Consider the following 20,303-nt stretch of genomic DNA (forward strand, 5'->3'; position numbering starts at 1 on the left):
TCACAGTGCTTTATGGTGTTCAGCCATGGTCTGTTGAGTCTGGAAACTATGCTGCTGAAAGAGACAGTAGATGTTCTTCTTGTTTCATTGTTGCAGTCAGCACACTTGGGTTATCTGCCTGCAGGTAGCCCTCAGTTGGCCCGAATACCAGAGTCTTGGGATTTCTGTGTCAGATGCTGTCGCTTCTTCCATGACATCAGGTCATCAGGGGTATAAAACAGACAGCCGACGCCATTACATCAGTCTTTCTTGCCGAGAAGGAAGCCGAAGCAGAAGCAGTTCACAAGTGCTGGTCGGCCGCTACCTGAAATTTTGATTTTTCGAGTTTCAAACCTGACGTCTTCTAAAGCTAAGTACCCCATTGGGGATTCTTTTTTCTTGCTCTAACCGATGTCAGAAAAAGTTAAGAATTGTCTTGCCTGTGGAAAACAAATACCTTACAGAGATTTTCATTCTTACTGCATCACCTGTTTAGGCCCAGACCACGATGTCCCTCGCTGTTGGTTTTGTGCCTTGTTTAACGCCCGAACCATTCATCATTGGGCTATTTTTGTTGCTAAAGTCGTTCGCTCTCATTCTCCGTATTACAAAATGGCTTCGATAAGTCATCCTACTACCAATCTTCCGAAAAGGCATAAAGATAAAGACTGAGACAGACCACATAGGTCCAAAACTGCCGACGACGCTTCCGTTAAGCTAGTCGCCAGTCTGCCGCCTATGCAGCCACTGATGTCCGCTTCTACAGATTCGCAGGCTTCTGCCTTGAGACCCATTCGAAGTCCGGTATGCCACGAGATGCTTCTTCGATGGAAACTGCGGATGTCTCTACCTTGGATGGGTCTGGAGCCACTGTGCAGGCACTGGCTTCTGAGGGTGTATTCCAACCTACTGATGTTCGCATTAAACCAACAACTTCGTTTTCAGCTAAAACTACCAAGGTTCTCAGGCCCAGAGTACGCACTATGCCTAGAAAACTGATGACCAAAGTGCATGCTCAAGCTCCCATGCCACAAAAACAAATGCTTAGAATGGCTGAAGACCTTATCACCCTAACTAGGGGAAGCCAGCCTTCCCCTACTAAGAGACAAAGGATTGAGTTTCTTTCTGATTCTACAGACCAGGAGTCTGATGACTCTGACCCTTCTGATTTCCAGGACATACCCTTATCAACCTTTGAGGATTCAGATGCAGAGGAATCCATTCCTTCTGCCTCCCCTCCAGAGGACTTTTCTTTTGGTGAAACCTTGCATACTTTAAGAGAGCATTTCCGCTGGGAATGCCAGTACTCTCCTCAGTCCAAAAAGAGACTCATAGAATTTTTAGAGTTGCCTCAGCACAGGCCTCTAGCTATACCCACTGTCCTGGATGTTGTAGACGATGTCTTCATGGAATCCAGTCTTACTCCAGACACGTTACCACCAGCCCCTAGAAAATCTGACTACAGTCTCAGGGTATGCAGAGATGTAAACAATGGTGTGTTCCCACCTCAAAAACAGGGAGTGGTAAGCCACCTCCTTATGGAAAAAGTTCACAATTACTTTTCAATTATCCTTCCCAGCCCTGCCCAACTACTTGCACCTCAAGGAGGAAAACTTGCATTTCATGCCAAAAACTGGATGTCCATTACTCAGGACCGATGGGTTCTAAACATCGTATCCCAGGGGTACAGATTCTATTTACATTCACTGCCAACCCCAAGCGGGTTTCCAGACCTTCCTCCAAACCAGTGGGCAGAGGCTCAAAAGCAAGTACATTCCCTGCTCAATATCACGGCCATTCAACCTGTTCCAGTAGAACAAAGGGGACAGGGTTTCTACTCCAGACTGTTCCTGGTGCCCAGAAAAGAGGGCTCTTGGCACCCTATCCTGGATCTATCAATTCTCAACACTTTTCTGGTGGTCCCAAAATTCAGAATGCTTACCCTGCAACAGCTTCTCCCTGTGCTAGCCAAGGATGCCTGGTTAGTCACCCTAGACTTAAAAGAAGCATATCTGCACATCCCCATAAGGGAGTCTTGCAGGAAATCTATATGCTTCAGGGCAGGCTGTATGCACTATCAGTTCTCTGCACTTCCCTTTGGCTTATCTACTGCGCCCAGAGTATTCACAAAGTGCCTGGCTCCAGCCATTGCATACTGCAGGCAGAGAAATATCCAAATTTTCCCATACTTGGATGATTGCCTGATTTAGGTGGACAGTCAGGAATTGCTACTTCAGCACCTGGCATTTGTAAATGGACTCCTGTCTTCATTGGGGTACACCATCAACAAAAATAAATCACAACTGGTGCCCAGATAAAAAATTGTATTCCTGGGAGCAAGCTTGAACACAACTTCCTAGATGGCATTTCTCATCCAGAAAAACAGCTCTATTTGAACAACTACTTCAAACAAATGGCCACCAAAACCCAGCTATCTGCAAGGAAAATACTGCAAGCCCTAGGGTTCATGGCCTCATGCATTCTGCTAATTCCATATGCAAGACTGCATATGAGAAAACTTCAGTGGTACTTAAAAAGTCTTTGGTGCCAACATTCTCAGGACCTGGAAACAGTCATTCCTATCATACCTTGTCTAAGGGCAGAGTTCCTTTGGTGGGCAGAAGCATGCAACCACAACAAGGGACTGCCTTTCACTCAACTCCTCACTGTCCAAATCCTGACTACAGATGCATCAGACTATGCATGGGGGGGGCACACATGGCAGGCAAATGCATTCAGGGCAAGTGGAGCCCAGGCAAATCCTCCTGCACATCAATCAAAACGAGATGTTAGCTGTACAGTATGCTCTAACAGCCTTCAAATACCTAATCCTTCCAGGACAGCTGCTGATAAAAACAGACAACACCACAGTTATGTGGTATATAAACAAGCAGGGGGGGAACCCATTCTTACCCGCTCTGCAGGTTAGCCATGGCCTGTAGAACACAGCCTTGAGCAACCAAGTGCATCTAAAAGCTCAATTCCTGCCAGGCAAACAGAATTCACTGGCAGACAACTTAAGCAGAAATCTCCTGGACACACATGAGTGGAAATTGGAGCCCAACACCTTCAACTTTCTAATCCAGAGGTGGGGGACACCAGAGGTGGACCTCTCTGCCTCCCCCGAGAACCACCAGTTGAGCAAATTTTGCACCAGGAACCCTCACAGCAGGGCCTGGAGGGTGGATGTCTTATCCTTCAAATGGGAAAATCTCTCAATTTATGCCTTTCCACCTCTGCCCCTCCTCTCAAGGTACTACTTAAGATCAGACAGGACAGCCCAAGGGCAATTCTTATTGCCCCCAGACTGGCCACTCCAGCACTGGTACCCACTCTTACACAGCCTGACAACAGTGCCACCATGGCACCTTCATCAGACACCTTCCCTGCTGTCTCAGCAGGAGGGACAGATTTTGCATCCACAGCTGCAAACCATAAACCTTGCAGCCTGGCTTATCCCCTGAATACTCCACCAGCAACCCTCAGCAAACAGGTGCTGGACGTCATTCTTGAGGCCAGACGGCCTAGTACTAGGAAATCCTATGCTGAAAAGTGGAAAAGATATTGTTCTTGGAATCAGTCTCAAGGAAAGGACACAGCTGTGCCCTCCTTACCTCAAATCCTTGATTACCTAGCAGAGCTACTGTACAGAGGACTGTCCTTCTCCTCCATTAGTATTCATGCCTCTGCCATCTCCGCTCATTATAATACTGATCCACCTCCATTCACTCACGCTCTCATCAAACATTCCTGAGGGGGCTAACAACTTAAGGCCCCGTAGGAGAGCACCCACCCCTGCCTGGGACCTTAACTTTGTACTGGAAAAGCTCACGCTTCCCCCTTTTGAACCTGCGGCTTCAGCAGAGTTAAAATTATTTTCTTAGAAAACAGCCTTGCTTTTAGCCATAACCTCAGCTAGAAGAGTGTCTGAGTTACAGGCACTAATGGCTGTAGAACCCTTCATTATTTTCCATACTGACAGGGTTTTCCTCAGGACTAACCCGTCCTTTATGCGTAAGGTGGTCTCCAGTGTGGCTCTAAACCAAGCCATCTATTTGCCAACCTTCTTCCCTAATCCTCAGAATAAAGGAAAAAGGATCCTGCACTCCTTGGATGTGCACAGACAGCCCAGGTTCTACCTTGACAGGTCTAAACCTTTCAAAAAATCTGACCAGCTGCTAGTCAGCTTTGCTACAGGGGGCAGAGGGCAAGGCCATTTCAAAGCAAACCATTTCCAAATGGATAGCACACTGCATCCATTTCTGCTACAAACACCATGGGAAACCTACCTCACAGGGGGTCAGAACACATTCCACTAGGGCAACTTCAACCTCTACAGCATTTCTCAGGGGAATCCCTACCAGGGACATTCTGGAAGCTGCAAACTGGAGTTCTGTACACACCTTCACCAAGCATTACCACTTACCTGTTTTTTTCTAAATCCAGAGCTGGATTTGCTACAGCAGTCTTACAGGGCCTGCTAGCCAGCCCTAACTCCTCTTGACTGCCTCCACCCTTCCTCAGCTTTGGGAATCAACCCAAGTGTGATGACTGCAACAGTGAAACACGAAAAACTTAGTACAGTTGTGTACACTTACCATAAATGCAGATGTTCGAGTATATTCACTGTTGCAGTCCTGGTTTCCCTCCCTCCAGCCCCCTGTTTTTCTCTTTCCTTTCTACCTATCCTCTATATGGCCATTTTTTATGGCAGTGGTATTTAATTTTTACTGGTGGTGTTCCACGCCATATACTAGCTTCCTATTTGGGGGGCTCCTGGCATCTGGGGCAAGAAAAACTGATGTAATGGTGTAGGCTGCCTGTTTTATACCCCTGACAACCTGACGTCATGGAAGAAGCAACAGCGTCCAATGCAGAAATCCCAAGACACTGGTATTTGGGCCGACTGAGGGCTACCTGCAGGCAGATAACCCAAGTGTGATGACTGCAACAGTGAATACACTTGAACATCTACATTTATGGTAAGTGTACACAACTGTACTTTCTTCCCAGCAATCTCTTGTACTGACACCATATTCATACTTCCCAACTGTCCTGATTTTCACACAATATCCAGATTTTTGCCTCATATTTTTGGTCTATTCCTCATAACATTTGTGATTTTCTGGACTATGGCTGCAAATCCATGAGGGCTGAATTAAATAATGATAGGCATTTGAGTTTCGGACTTCATATCCTGCAGAAAGTGCATGGTAACACAAGACCTTTTACTCCAGCAACTTTCTAAGTTTATAAGACCAGTATTTGAAATGTGCCCCTAATTTGGGGGCTTTGTCCCCCCATTATTTTTGACTTTGTCCAGATTTTTTGTGCTAAGACGTTGAGAGCTATGACCGTATTGCTTTTAGTTTTCTGAATCCCTTCATCTTCTTTTAAAGTATTTTTAAACTATTATTTCCTCCATCTGCCTTTGCATGTTTTGTATGTACAAACTAGTTCTGATGTTCCTCCAGCACTGGTCTGCTTTTTGCAAATCCAGCATCTGGAATGTTCTACATCCTGATCTCAGTTTTCTGTTTCCTGAGATGCCCAAATGATTATATCAGTTATTTTACATGGCCATCTCTGGGCATGTCATAGTGAAAGAAGTATGAGATTTTTATGTATCATGCATAACAAATGAGTGCATAGACCTGTTCTGTTGTTGGTGCTGACTATTTTTTGTTACTATGCACATTTCTTAGCCTGTTATCAGTTTACCTGTGCCCTTTTTGTGTGCACGGACAGTCTGAGATGGATAAACTACAACATACCAACAGATTGGTTGCATTAGGATATAGGAATGTTTTAGACTGGAACAGCTCATAAGGTTTTAACAACAAACATTCATAGTTAGCCCCAATCCCTTGTATAATGCTACATTTAGATGCAGCTGTTGCACACTCTATAATTTGTGGATGTTAAAACAGTGCACACAAAAGAAATGCCTTTCACCATACTGTGGTGCATATCTGCCCGGGCCCCATGTGTAGACCATAATGTAAATAAATTATGGAAGTGTTGTCTACATGTATACTTTCTTGTCTTGTTGTAAAAATTGATTGTAAATATACCAAGATGTATGTGGTGTGCATTCATGTTCTTCACAGATGTAGCTAAATGTTGTAATACACTTGGACAAACGATAGTACAGTAAGTACATAAATGGAAAAATATACTGACCATGTGACCAGTTTTTCACACACTAGAGGCTAAAGACAACATTTATCCATCCCTTTTTTACAGAAACTGCAGAGAATGTGATGATGTCTGTGACTTCAGTAGTGCTTTTGGGTGCTTAATCTTGTATCAGAATCTGACAGCAAAATTCTGTTACTGAAATGATCAATGTAAGGTTACTGTTATGTAAAATCTAGTCCATTATAACTGAAAATCAGACTTACTACATTTTTAATGCATAAATGTTCCTCTTTCTCCTCTTCTGCGATTGCTGAAATTATTATAATTATGTATTTTTTCTCAGAAAATCAGCCTTTGTTTCACACGAGTGATGAGGATCAGTTCTGCCAAAATCCTGTTATGAAAATGTCATCCAACTATGAGCAACACATGCTCAGAAGTGACATTTTAATTTGCTTATAATTTAAAATCAACACATTTTTCAGCAGATGCACCTGTCAAAGAATTATCCTCAGGCCAGGCCCAAATGAACTTTAAAATTATTGGTTTCAATTACAGTCATTTTTTTCTGTCATCACAAAGTAAATCAAATTAATTAAAAGCATTACTTTTATGCATTTTAGCTTTCTTGTATCTTGTACTGTTTGCTACCACATATGGATCCTGTCGCTGATTGAGAAACAGCAAATATTAGTTTATATTCTGATAGGGAGAAATTGCAAGAATCTTAAGTACTTTTTCAGCCATATACTGTGGTTTAGTGAAACGATATACTTGCACAGGAATTTATTCTTAAAACAACCTTCCAAGAAATATCATTATTTATATATCTCCACAACAGCTGTTGCATTAAATAATCATTGTGATACCTATATTTTACAGCATTTGAAACAAAAAAAAAATTTTAAAAACTTGAACATACTTCAGGAAAGCTATGTGGTTTACGATAAATCCCTGATAGTGTCCAAAGTGACGTGGGTTTGACTAGCAGTCCTGGCACAGGCCGAGCTGGCTGGACAGGGAGAGGAATGATAAAACATTCTCTGTCACCTCTTTATGGTAGATGATCTAAGATATATTATCAGGGGGCAGACAAATTATCAGGTATTCTTGGTGGAATTCACACACATGACAGAAAATGTCTGCTTAAAACAGAGGGGGATAGGCATTCCTGGGTTATAGCATACAAGGAAATGGGTGATACCCATCAAATACACACAAGGTACATACCTGACCTTGGGTGTCATGTGCAGATATGGTGGTTACTCAGGCAAAAGCTCCATAATGGTTACCTGGATGACAACATCAGAAAAGTGAAGCTTTTGTCTTAGGTGGTGAACTATTGGTTGTTTAATCCATTTAGTAGACTAATGGCTGATAGTTGTAGGAAGCACAAACTGCACAGGAAATTTGGTAGTGTTTCATTAATTTATTAATAAATCAATGAACTAATAATATGCCATAAGAAAATATTTCTACCTTAAAAAACATTTATTTGCACAGAGTCCCATGAAATAAGCCTTACTGGGGATATCAAATGGAATAACAGAAAATAAAAACAGTATTTATAAGAAAAAAATAAAAAAAAATATGTGACCGAACATCCAGTAAAAAAAAAAAAAAGCACTAATGCCCAATAATTTCAACCATTGTGTGAATACATACTAATGTAAATTGTTTCAACTGTCATATGAACATATTTGGGCAGAAACTTATCAATGGAAGGAGAACTCTTTTTTTCTCACAAATAACAGGTTTTTAACCAGTTTCATGACTACACTTTTAAACTAAAAAATGAATGGCATAGATATGAGTGTGAAGTTTTTGGTTTATTGTTAAAACCAAACTGAGGATGTTACCACGCTAGCAGTATGTACCAAATTATGTGCTGTACTCCTATGTTGTCATGCACGAGGAAGGAATCAAAGGTTTTTAATGATTTATTTATTTCATAGAGATGAACACCTGGTGTTAGGGCTGGTCTCCATTTTACTTTGGCTAGGTCAGGTCCATGGTACTCTACTGAGCCAACAAATAGTGTACCCAACACCTATAGTCTGTCTTTACATCCAGTAGGGCCCACCCCTACTTAAAACATCACCTGCTCACATAAGTAAATACCTTCCATCACGATTTCTGCTGAGGTTGGCACCTGCAGGGAACCCAATCTTTGCTGCCATACATGAGGTAAAGGTGTGCATTCCTCTGCACCCCAGCTGGATGTCTGGCATTTGCATTGTTATTTGAAAGTGGTCATTGACTTTAGCAGTTTTTTGGCTTTGAAAGTTTAAAGATTGTTTTGATAAAGGTCTTTTTACTTCAAAACGTGTTTTGAGACTTACAGTAGAATTCTCCAGGTTTGTGAGATGCAAGCATTTTTTAATTTTATAATAGCTTGTAGATGAGTTTGTACTGTTGCTGCTGACTAAAAAGTCAGGAAATTTCGAACACTTTCTGTGCCTTATGTTTGTCCTTCCTGAATGTCTGGGCATGTTGTACTGCCCAGATTGGTGTATTATCTTTGAACTTCAACTTTTTAGTATGTACATGTTACTTTAACGGGTCTAGGAATAAGTTATACAAATATTGTACAGTCTGTTTCATTTTTTATTGCATATCCGAAGTCCATCTTGTGAACAATTGCTTCTTTAATAATGAGTTTGAAAAGATTCCTGGTGTTTCATTTGCCATAACTTTTTTAACAGTAGCAATAACCTAAAGCCCACCGAAACAGCAAATGTAGACATGTGGTTACTTGATACAACTGATTTCAATGTATTATTTGGTGATTTGATTAATATCTGCATTATGGTATTTTGAAGCATCAGCTCTAGGGTATGCTGTTGTTATTATATATGTGTGTGTATATATATATATATATATATATATATATATATATATATATATATATATATATATATATATATATATATATATACACCTGTGTGTGTGTGTGTGTGTGTGTGTGTGTGTGTGTAACCAGAACTGAAGTAGGAGGCACTGAGCCAGCTTTCTCATGCCAATTTAAACTGAAGTCCCTTGCTGTTATTTTTATTTCTCTTCATATATGTTTATTTACTTAGTCCATGACCTAGTAACAGTTTTGTTTTGTTTTCAAAAGGTGTAAGCTATCATTCAAAATGGGAATCAGTGTGTATTTCTGTTTTTGACATGTCTACAGTTTGGAGGTCTATGAATTTATATATATATATATATGTGTGTGTGTGTATATATATATATATATATATATATATATATACTAAATATGGGCATTTTGACCTTAACAGCATGTAGGAAATATGCGGTATTGCCTTGGGCTATGGACCCACACTATCCCCACCCAAATAAGCTCCATTCTGAACACCCACAAATCACAGCTATAGGTTATCGCTTTACAGGTCTTTTTCCCGTGTCCCTCTGAATTCATTGCCTTACAATGCTAGCTTATCCATAGTATTGCACATAGATGTGCACACACATGCACAAAAAAATTTATAGGAGATACTAGTAATACCTTCAAGTACTATATTTCCTGTTTTATGTCAAATTCCTCCATTACAAATCAGTCATAAAAAGCTCCAGTTAGTGATCTACTCTTAGAGAGAATATTTCACTGGAAATATACAGGCTGTTAGTAGTGTTAGCTAGGTCGTTTTTCTTTGTTTTCAGAGGTACATGCACCAATATCAGTGACCTTTTCTTAGTTGCCAAATAAGTAAATACCAAGGTTTTAAAATTAAATAGACAGAATCCTATACTAAAAGAAAGTTGAACAATACAATTTAAAAGTTAAATATACGCAGTGATGGGCAGTTTCACAAAGTCACATAAATTTTTAAACAGATAGCCATCATAATAAAAAGTATGTCAAGTGGCTAAATATTTTCTAAGTAAATGTAAAATGCTGGGTAAAAGAATTTACAATACCATGTAACCCACTATTTAAACTTATAAATTATACAATGACCCCCCCATTAATATTCCAAAACTTGCACGCTGATTGGTCAGCATGCCCATTGTAAATCAGACTTATACTAATGGAAAAAGGTCCAGTCGTCCAGATTTTTTCCATTAGTATAAGTATTTTTTTTTTCTTACAGCAACGGAGAAAGCAATATCTACGTTGCTTTTTAGAAAGTGTCTCGCTATGTTAAACTCATTTAACATAGCGAGACACTTTCTAAAAAGCAACAGAGATCTTGCTTTCTCAGTTGCTTCCACCCACAGCTCTGATTTACTGCATAAGCGTAAGCATGCGCAGTACATCAGAACTGCCGCAGAATACCAGACAGCTGTGGAAGGGCAGCAAGGAGGCATTATACAATGCCACTATTTAAGAAAACAATTTTTTTTCTTAAATAATGTCATTGTATAATAGCAATAACCCACTTCTGGTTGCGGGTAATGTTGGATTTACCCACGGTTGTCTTTGTTTGGTCACTTGGGCTTCGCCCTCGTGACCAAACCATGCTAACCTTGGGTAAATCCAACATTACCCACACCCAGGCGTGGGTTATTGCTTAAATGCAACGCGCAAGTAAATTGGAACAAACTCATCATTGCCAGGAATTCAACTCATAGTGGCATCAGAAAAAATGCTCCAAACTTGCCTCTGTTAGCTTTGTCTTCAAAGCAAGAGATGGGTCATCATAGCAAAAGAGTCATGCCATTTGACCTCTGGAGGTATGTTGTAAGATGGATCAACAGTGGAAAATAAACATTTAGTGTAAAACTTCCAAGACAAATCAGCCCTTCCCTTACATCAGCTCGAGAGGTTCTTGTCTCCTGGCCTGAGTTTTCATCCTTCTGGCTCATCAGTCAAATTTAAACTACAGTCCATAGTCATTATGTACAGTTCTGTGATGCATTTCTTTAAGTAACCAGTTATTTCTTGTATTTGTGGTTAGTTCTCACTTCAGTACAGAAAATTGAAAGGAGCAACACTTAAGTAATAATTACCTGTCTCCACAGAAAAAGGTCACAGTTTATAGTTTGCAGTAAGCTGCACTTACTAAGATGATTATAGATATGTCCATGTACTCTATTTTATACAGTCTTTTACAATTTTTGTCTGCTTTATTGGTCAATTTTTATACATATTTTAATACATTTCACAACATTTTTATTAAACAAGAAATATCTTTATTAAATTATCACTTTTGACATAGGCAGTCATACAGTTACATAAATGAAAACAAACCATACTGACATAATTTTAGTTGCAAAGAGTATATATCACATAATCTATCCAGTCACTGTCAGTCAAACATTACATAGCTCATTCAAATCCTGCCATCTTTTAAACCCCATTCCTTGTCTGCATTTATTGTTCCCACAATTTTTCTTTTTTTTCTGTGCAGTTTGCTCCTACGCTTTTCTAAAGATCCTATTTCCAGTTGTTTTATCTTTGTTACTACATTCACTACTTCTAGTACAGTTGGTTTATACTTTGATTTCCATTTCATAATAATTGCTTTTTTGGCAGCCACCATCGTTAGACTCAGCAAGGCCTTACTATGTTTAGGCAATTCCGATTCTGCATCATAGCTCAAAAAATAATTTCTTTAGTCATACCAATTTGATCACCCAGTATTTCTGATAGAGTATTCTTCATGGAATTTTAAAAAGTCTGCCACCTCATTACACTCCCAGAAAATATGTTCCTACATACCTTTCTTACCCCATCACACCTCCATAATTCCTATCTACCTGAGGAAAAAATCTTTGGAGTCTACTTTGGGTATAAAAATACCTATGTAAACAATTCCAAGCACAGATCCTAAATCGTCTATACTTTGTTGCATTTAGAAGACATACATATATCTTTCAATTGTTTCTTTGTGATTTGTTTATCCAATCTCTCTTCCCAATCTTTTCTAACCTCCTCTGATTGATTCTTGTAGTTATCATGCAGTCATGTATATGTTCTACTAATTATTCCTTTTTTAACAGCAGCTTTTCCCTCTCTAATTATTTGCTCTGAATACATTGGTTCTTTTGCCAGTTTTCTCCAAAAACTTCCAGCCCCTTCTTGCTATTGTCTGTACCCTCAGTTGCAGTCATCCCTATCGTCAGATTCTATTTTCTCCATTCCCATATTGGCTTATTTCTTAGAATGCTTTGTGCTATTTTATGAATATAATATTCTGTATGGTTATCTCCTAAAGGATCTGCATCCAAAATTCCAGTCTCTCCTTTTTTCTTGAGCTTTTTTTTTCATCGGTTTATCATCATTATTGTTTTATCACCATCTCTTTCCACTTTGAATTATAGGTTTCTGATTGGGTTATGCATTGGAGCCATAACTGTGTAGCTCTGAAATACCCTTCCAAATCGGGTAATCCCAGACTGCCCTGTTCTATTGGAAGAATCATCTTATCCCACTTTATTCTTGCCATCTTCCCCTCCCAGATAAAATCCTTCAGCTCTTTATTAATTGCTATCCACAACTTATCCTCTGATTGATAAAAAATATGCCAGACCTGAGTATAAAACAAAATGGAATAAAAAAACTTAACTTCTTGTTTCTTTTCATCCATATCCATAAACAGTTTCCAATAATACATTTCAAAGCATTTATTCAAAAAGTAGTTGGAGTTTTTATGTATATTGTCACATTACCAAAAAACAGGTTCAGCCACATATTTACATTTAATTTCTGTAAATGCCCACACTTGCTTACATCTATTATAAATTCCTTACAAGTAAAAAAATAACAATATGTTATGTCTGTTTGCTATTTCTTGTGTTTGCACTATATTGTAGTTATTTTTTCATTTTACTACTTTATTTCACCAACAAAACATTTTACTACTCTATTTCATCAACAAAAATGTGCTTTGTTATCTATATATATATATATATATATATATATATATATATATATATATATATATATATATATATATATATATATATATATATATATATATATATATATATATATATATATATATATATATCCATGTGTGTATATATATATATATATATATCTATATATATATACATATATATATAGAGAGATAGATATACATATATATATAGATATATAGATATAGATAGATATAGATATACCACACATATGGTTCTATGCCATTTGGCTGAAAAAAAAAATAATGTCAAAACACAAAATGTCTAAAGCGCAAAATCTTGAAAATGGATTTTTCAAATGTATTTATAAGCTTTAACTGCAGAGCAAGATAAAACCTGCAATGTCTTTAGTAGGCCAAAATAATCCAAGTAATATAAAGCTGGCAAAGAAAATGAAAAGATTCTTATAAACTTGTTAAAACATGCATTAACATAAACAGATGAGGCCTGATACCGTGAGTGTTGTTGGACTGTTGTTGAGGCTTTCTCTGTAAGGTTCCATTTTGTGAATATTGTCCATTTATTTACTGTGAAGATACATTACCCAGTGCTCATTGGATGGATATAATCATCTAAAGTGTAACGATTTATCCAGTGAACTAGAAATCTTAATAGAGCAGTTTGTAAATGAAATCAAATATTTAACAGTTAAATCCAGTTATTCAACACATTGAACAAGGTGTTGTAGCACAATCACTGATGCCACAAGATAGCATAAAAAATGTCATTGTTGCTTGTTACAAAGATTTATTAATTGGAATTTCTTCTGAAGGGAAGTGGTTTGAATAGCATACAAAAAGTAGAATTATGTTTGTTCAGTTCCTAGAATAGTCTCCATCCAGTTATCTAATTCTCTCAACATTTTAAATTTTCCAATATTTAATCAACTTAACCACATCCAGTATAAAAGTAATGATTTTATTCCAGATTTAATTTCATTTCAAATATTCAAATGAGTCAACGTTTATAAATGCCCTAGGGCAGACAGCCTAGTTTCAACCTATGAACCTATGATCATTTTTAGCAACAAAACTGTGTCCGGATACTATTGACATCCTTTATATTCATGGGTTCACAGGTTATTACTAGGCTATCAGTCTGCAGACTATTACAAGCATAGCCAATGACCAGCAGTCAGAATTAAACCCTCATCCTTGTATCTGTAAGATAAATACATTGACCATTATGCTGACTACTCCCTCTAAAGCACATAGGCACATTCCCATTCATAGGTATTTACTAGGCAAATCATTTTGCAGATTATTAAATTCCTATCCAGTAACCAGAAAGCGACTGAAGATGAGAAGCCAACCCTATACTATGTGTTTGGGAAGTAAACACTATAACCATAATGCCAGCCCCCAATAAGAGTATGAAGAAGCTATGAACGAGAGTCCTATGAATATTTCTCAGGCATTGATATATCTTCTACAAAAAGTGAAATTTAATTATAAATGTTCTGTAAAGAATTATACTTTTTAATCTTATACATTGCATTAATATTTCTTTTGCTAAAGCAAATAATTAAGCCCTGCCTCTGTTCCTCTACTTTTCTGAAATCTTTCTGAGCTATAAAATCTACCCAAGTAGAAATTTTTTTTATAAATACATCGTAATAAGGCATTAATATCTTTTAAAAAGTCTCATCTCGTTAAGGCTATAAACACATATCATAGGCACAGTGTGTCATATTGTTTTTTTTTCACAATCCATATTTATTTTTAAGACCTTGTACCTTCCAGTAGTGGTATTGCATTTTAATCTTGTCTTGCATTTGCCTTCCTAGAAGAAATCCATACTGATATTGATATACTCATAGGTTCACAGATTTGGTGACCAAATATACAGATGCTCGTATAATCACCCAGAATCCATACTGAAGCTGTGGATTGATATACTGAGTTTAATTAAGAGTGAAAGTGTATTCCATTGGCATGGGAATCCTTGAGATATGAAGTCACATTGTACAATATAGATGATTAGTGAGAGGTTATTTAATTTCCTGTATATCAGTCATAGATATTCTGTATTAAGACAGTATTAGTATTTAGTTGAAAAGGATATACATTTTCTTTTTTTTATTTCAGAATGTTGAAATATTCACAAAGCTATATTTCAGATACAATATGTATGTGATTCTTGTCTCATGAAACTGTGTGCAATCTTGTGAATTTCCTCTATGAATAAAAAAAAAAATGAAGGAGAAAAGTGAAATGTATGAAACTTGTAATTGAAATGTAGTGTGACTTTCTGCAGTTCTTAAGGAAAGACCTAATTGTTTGTATGTAATTAAGTCAAACAAGGGTTTACAGTCAGGAAGAAAAGAGCCATTACATGCAATTGCAGGACTCTTCAGAAGAAGTAGTAATTTGTGTTCAGATAAGAAGACAGTGCGTTGCGTGTGGGGTTCTTAATGTGGAAAAACCTGATTCCTGTTTAGTTGGACTGCACCCCCCCCCCACACACACACACAGCCCAGCCCCTTCTAACTATATATACCAACTCCAAGATCACACAAAAGTGGAGAAGAGGCAAATTCCATCATTCAGTATTTTGAATTTTCAGTCTTTTAGGATTTAGACTTTTGGTTTTTCAGTCTTCTGAAGTAGACCCATATATATACTTGTGTGTGTATATATATATACAGTCTTGTATATTTGCTGTGAAAAATCTGCAATTCTTACTTGTATATTTTAGTATTTAGCATTGATGAGGGTACGTATTTCTTTGACTTAGCTCATCCAGGTCTAAAACACCCTTTTTTTGTATATTTCCAGCTCACATTTCCCTTTTTTGGGTCTAGCTTCCTTAACTAATCAACTTACCAGCTAATAATAGGCAGCATTAGAAGGCGCAATGAGTTATTAACAAAATGATAGTAAGATTTTTAATCAAGGATTAACTGTGGCAAAGAAATTAATTACTATTTGTCACTTACTATTCATATTTTCATATATTTTTTCATGTTTTCATAACTGAGAGCCTTACATTATTGAGTGGTGTGATATGCCATGATGAGGGAAGACGGGGGAATTTATTGTCAGTGTCAATTTATATCTCACTATACCTGAGATAGTGCTAGTTGTTTGTTAGTAATTATGAAAATAAACAATATTTACATATGTATTTAATACTTAAAAAAAACAAGTGACTTAAAGCTGTTGCATGACATCAGGTGAAACCATATGCTGCTGAAGAAAACTGTCTTTGATATTTGTACTATAAGTTGCATACCTTTAGAGATATTCAGTGTTATTTCAACTCCTAATTATACAATTAAGCATATATTTTCATATTTCTGTAAATATCTCAAAAGGCATGCATTCTTACAGGAATGACTTGCTGTTGTGAGAAAGCTTATGTCTGGTTAGCAAAAGTGTTCTAACAATATATGTCTAGGTAGTACAGTTCGCAAGATACGAGATACTGTTTGTGAAAGTGTAGCAAAACATATAATTTGGGGTTTGTCTGCATTATAATATATTATAGTATTTCTGGAAAGACTTTGTATGCACTGACCATTATCAGTTTAAAGAAAATGTCTTATTAATAACATTCCTATTTGTGCCATTTTAATAGCCTATATTGTTCAGAAAATATTTCTGTTTATCTTGTGCTTTTTAAGTTTATGTTTCAGAAAATGCCCAGAAATGCAACTATATGTAGGCTGAGAGAGGTGTGACACTACACACCACATAAGTGTTAATGAGTTTGATAAGGCTGGGGATGTATTTAGCTGTAGATCAGATTCTTCCTTAAAATATTTTCTGTGTACAGCTGATTGTTATTCTTTGTGTATTATTTACTTATGTATATTTAATTATTTACGTATGCATATGTAATGTATATTATGCCTGCCTTGATTTATTATTTCAGTAAAGTTTTGTGTACCCACTTTTAAGGTCTTGTGGCAGGCAGTTTATTACTTATTTATGCATTATACAACGACCCCCCCCATTAATATTCCAAAACATGCAAGCTGATAGGTCAGCGTGCACGTTGTAAATCAAAGACTTATACTAATGGAAAAAGGTCCTGTCACCTGGACTTTTTCCATTAGTATAAGTCTTTTTTTTTTTTTTTTTTTTTTTTACAGCAATGGAGAATGCAAGATCTCCATTGCTTTTTAGAAACTGTTTTGCTATGTTAAAGGAGTTTAACATAGCAAGACAGCTTTAAAAAAAAGTAACGGAGATCTTCCATTCTCCATTGCTTTTTTTAAAGCTGTCTCGCTATGTTAAACTCCTTTAACATAGTGAGACACTTTGTAAAAAGCAATGGAGATCTTGCTTTCTCCGTTGCTTCCACCCACAGCTCTGATGTACTGAGTAAGCATACGCATGCGCAGTACATCAGAACTGCCGCAGAATACCAGACAGCTGCAGAAGGGCAGCACGGAGGCATTATACAATGCCATTATTTAAGAAAAGTAAGTATTTTTCTTCTTAAATAATGTCATTGTATAATAGCAATAACCCACTTCTGGGTGTGGGTAATGCTGGATTTACCCACGGTTGTCTTTGTTTGGCTACACGGGCTTCACCCTCGTGACCAAACCACACCAACTGTGGGTAAATCCAGCATTACCCACACCCAGGCATGGGTTATTGCTTAATTATTATTCATTATCCAAGAAGACGGTATTAATTAGCACTGTAGGTGGGCAAGCTGTAGTATCTGAGTACAGTTATCCAAAACACTACAACATACTACCAGTGAGATATCATTTTTATAATTTGTGTTTGGCTAATCAAGAGTGGCACATTAACTGTTGCGTCTGTAGCCAAATCATTCTAGAGTGTTTGCAGTGCTACCTTGCCATAAAGAAAGTTGTGGGGAATTAGATAATTGTATTGTGCACTGTGGAATTGTAGTTACACATACACACATGGACACACCTGCCTGAATATCCATAACTTTGCTTCTCAAACTACCTTGTCCCTTCTCCAAGACCCTTACAATCAGTCAATAATGTCAGGCATTAGAGTTTCTTACCTGCAGCTTCTTTGTAAAAGTGCTTTACAGTCATAGTTAAAATGTATCCCTGGTGCCTAGTGTTGCCCTCCCTCAGTACAGCCAGTGCTCATTAGAGGGAGTTAAGAGGTATAGTAGCCCTCCACTCTTACATACACACACACACACACACACACACACACACACACACACACACACACACACACACACTCACCTGATGCCACTCCTATATCCATATCACTCACACATGCAGCCACACACATGCACACAAACCCTACTACTACCTGACCTTTAAGTTCTCTGGCTTTTATGTCTAATACAATCTCCCCCATTAAAAATAATGGAAGAATGCAATCTTTTGGCTGAGTTAACTATCACAGAAGGCAGTAAGGATTAACTCAGTTGAGCTGTTCTTTGAATTGCTTGGCTCTGTAAATCACTTACCACAGGCATTTCTTGGGGAGAAAACATGGATATTTTATCATATGCTGCTCCCCTGGGGTGCCTCATTTATTTTTGTGGTTGTCTAGAGAGACAGCCCACAAGTGCTGTACATCTTTGAAATAAGCCACTGCAATAGGGCTGTGTCTGAACTGGAACCACCTGCTGCCAGAGGTTAAAAGAACTTACCACTGGCAGTGACATTTCTGAATCCCATGGATGCAGTAAATTAAACAGGATTAGGTAATTTATAGTTTTTGTAGACCAGGCATAGATTGCCATGTAAGAGTCTACAGGAGACAGAGAAGACAGAGACAGAGCTTTCAGACACTCTCTGAGAAACTTTGAGAGTGCATACCTCAGATTTTTTTTTTTGAAGAACCACTGCAGTTTTCAGGTTGAGGCTTGTACAGGTACATACCAGATGGTTTACTACATTCTACTTTGGGCCTGATGAAGGACAAGAAGAAGGGAATGGTGACCTGTTTTGACTGAGAAGAGATACTCTTAGTAATCAGCTGGGCAAGAATACTTTCCCCAATGATAACAGAGGCATGGTGGTCATAGGAGAATTCATTATCTACACAGGTGCCTAGGCCTGTAATGGCTGTGTTTATTTTATGTGGGGTATCATTTATTTAGAATGTTTTTGAGAGCTTTTGTTTCCCAAATTGTATGAGTTTACCCCTTTTTGTGCATTCAGACTTTGGTCATAATCCTGACCCTATGAGTTTATCTGAGATAGACCCTTTTACAGGATATATGTATCCTGAAGATATAGACTGCTAAATTTTTATACACATCCTATAATTTGGTGAGACAAAGATGTAAATTGTCACTTCTGACATCAGAAAAGTAGATGTTAAATAGAAGTGGTCCCAAAACAGTGCCCTTGGTATACCACAGATGGCCATTCTCATGGATAACAGTGTGCCACCAGCACTAATACTGTAGGCTGTTTTGGTGAACCAGTTCACAATCCAGAGGCTTTATATTCAGTTTGGGAATGATGCTGGTGATAGGCTTTATATTCAGTTTGGGAATGATGCTGGTGATGGTGATAGAACTGTAGTTGCCACGGTCCATGTTGTTAGTGTCAGGAAGGGGGGGCTGGATAAATTATACTGGGAAATTGGGAAGCAAAAGGGGAGATAAACTGGGGTTGAATTTATCTGCTAGGATGTTAGCTGTGTCATTAAGGTTTGTTTGGTGATGCTATTAGAGATAGGCTTACTACAATACTAGCTATTATTTCTGAAGTTCTTTATGTAGTTATGGAATATCATGTAGTTATCCTTCACTAACGTAACAATTTGTAGGATTTGATCTTACTCCTAAATTTTTTACTCCTGAATTTTTCATTAACCTTACTGAGGTTGATTTTAGCAAGCTAAGATTGTTTTTTTTTTCTTTCTTTCTTTAATACTGTAAACTTTTTCCTTTTATTTTAAAGTTTGTTTGTAGTTGTGTTCCAACAGAGGGGATTGTTTTTTTTATTTTTTAATTAATGTTGTTTTTATGGCAAGTAAGGAAATAAGCCTGTCTACAAGATTTGAGATGGTAATATAAACTCTGGGTTTATGTGTTAGTACTTGTTATATTGTTATTTTGGGCAGGTACTGCTGAACCTTCTCTAGTCAAAATCAAATGCAAAGAAATTGGACCTTTAAATGTCTTTAAGAAGTGTGCAAATTTGCACTGACCTGTACTGAGACTGTATGGCAAATATTAAACTACAGTGATCTGATCTGACTAGCGAGTGTTTAACAATGGGTCAGGAGAAAACAGGGGCTATGTTGATGAGAACAAGACTGAGTATGTTGCTGCATTATTTGATGAAGGGTGTTTGCAATGATAAAGTCAAAAAATGTTATACATTGTAAAGATTTAGGTGTGTC

The 20,303-nt window shown here is 37.6% G+C and overlaps 1 protein-coding gene across 2 annotated transcripts in view; it reads left to right on the forward strand.

Moving 5' to 3' along the window:
- Nucleotides 1-20,303, forward strand: part of INPP4B (inositol polyphosphate-4-phosphatase type II B) — a 4,727,932-nt gene that overhangs the window by 850,998 nt on the left and 3,856,631 nt on the right. The gene's annotated exons all lie outside the window — the stretch shown is intronic.

The sequence above is a fragment of the Protopterus annectens genome, chromosome 2.part1 (genome assembly GCF_019279795.1).
Source record: "Protopterus annectens isolate FY-2018-M chromosome 2.part1, PAN1.0, whole genome shotgun sequence".
Taxonomy (NCBI): domain Eukaryota; kingdom Metazoa; phylum Chordata; order Ceratodontiformes; family Protopteridae; genus Protopterus; species Protopterus annectens.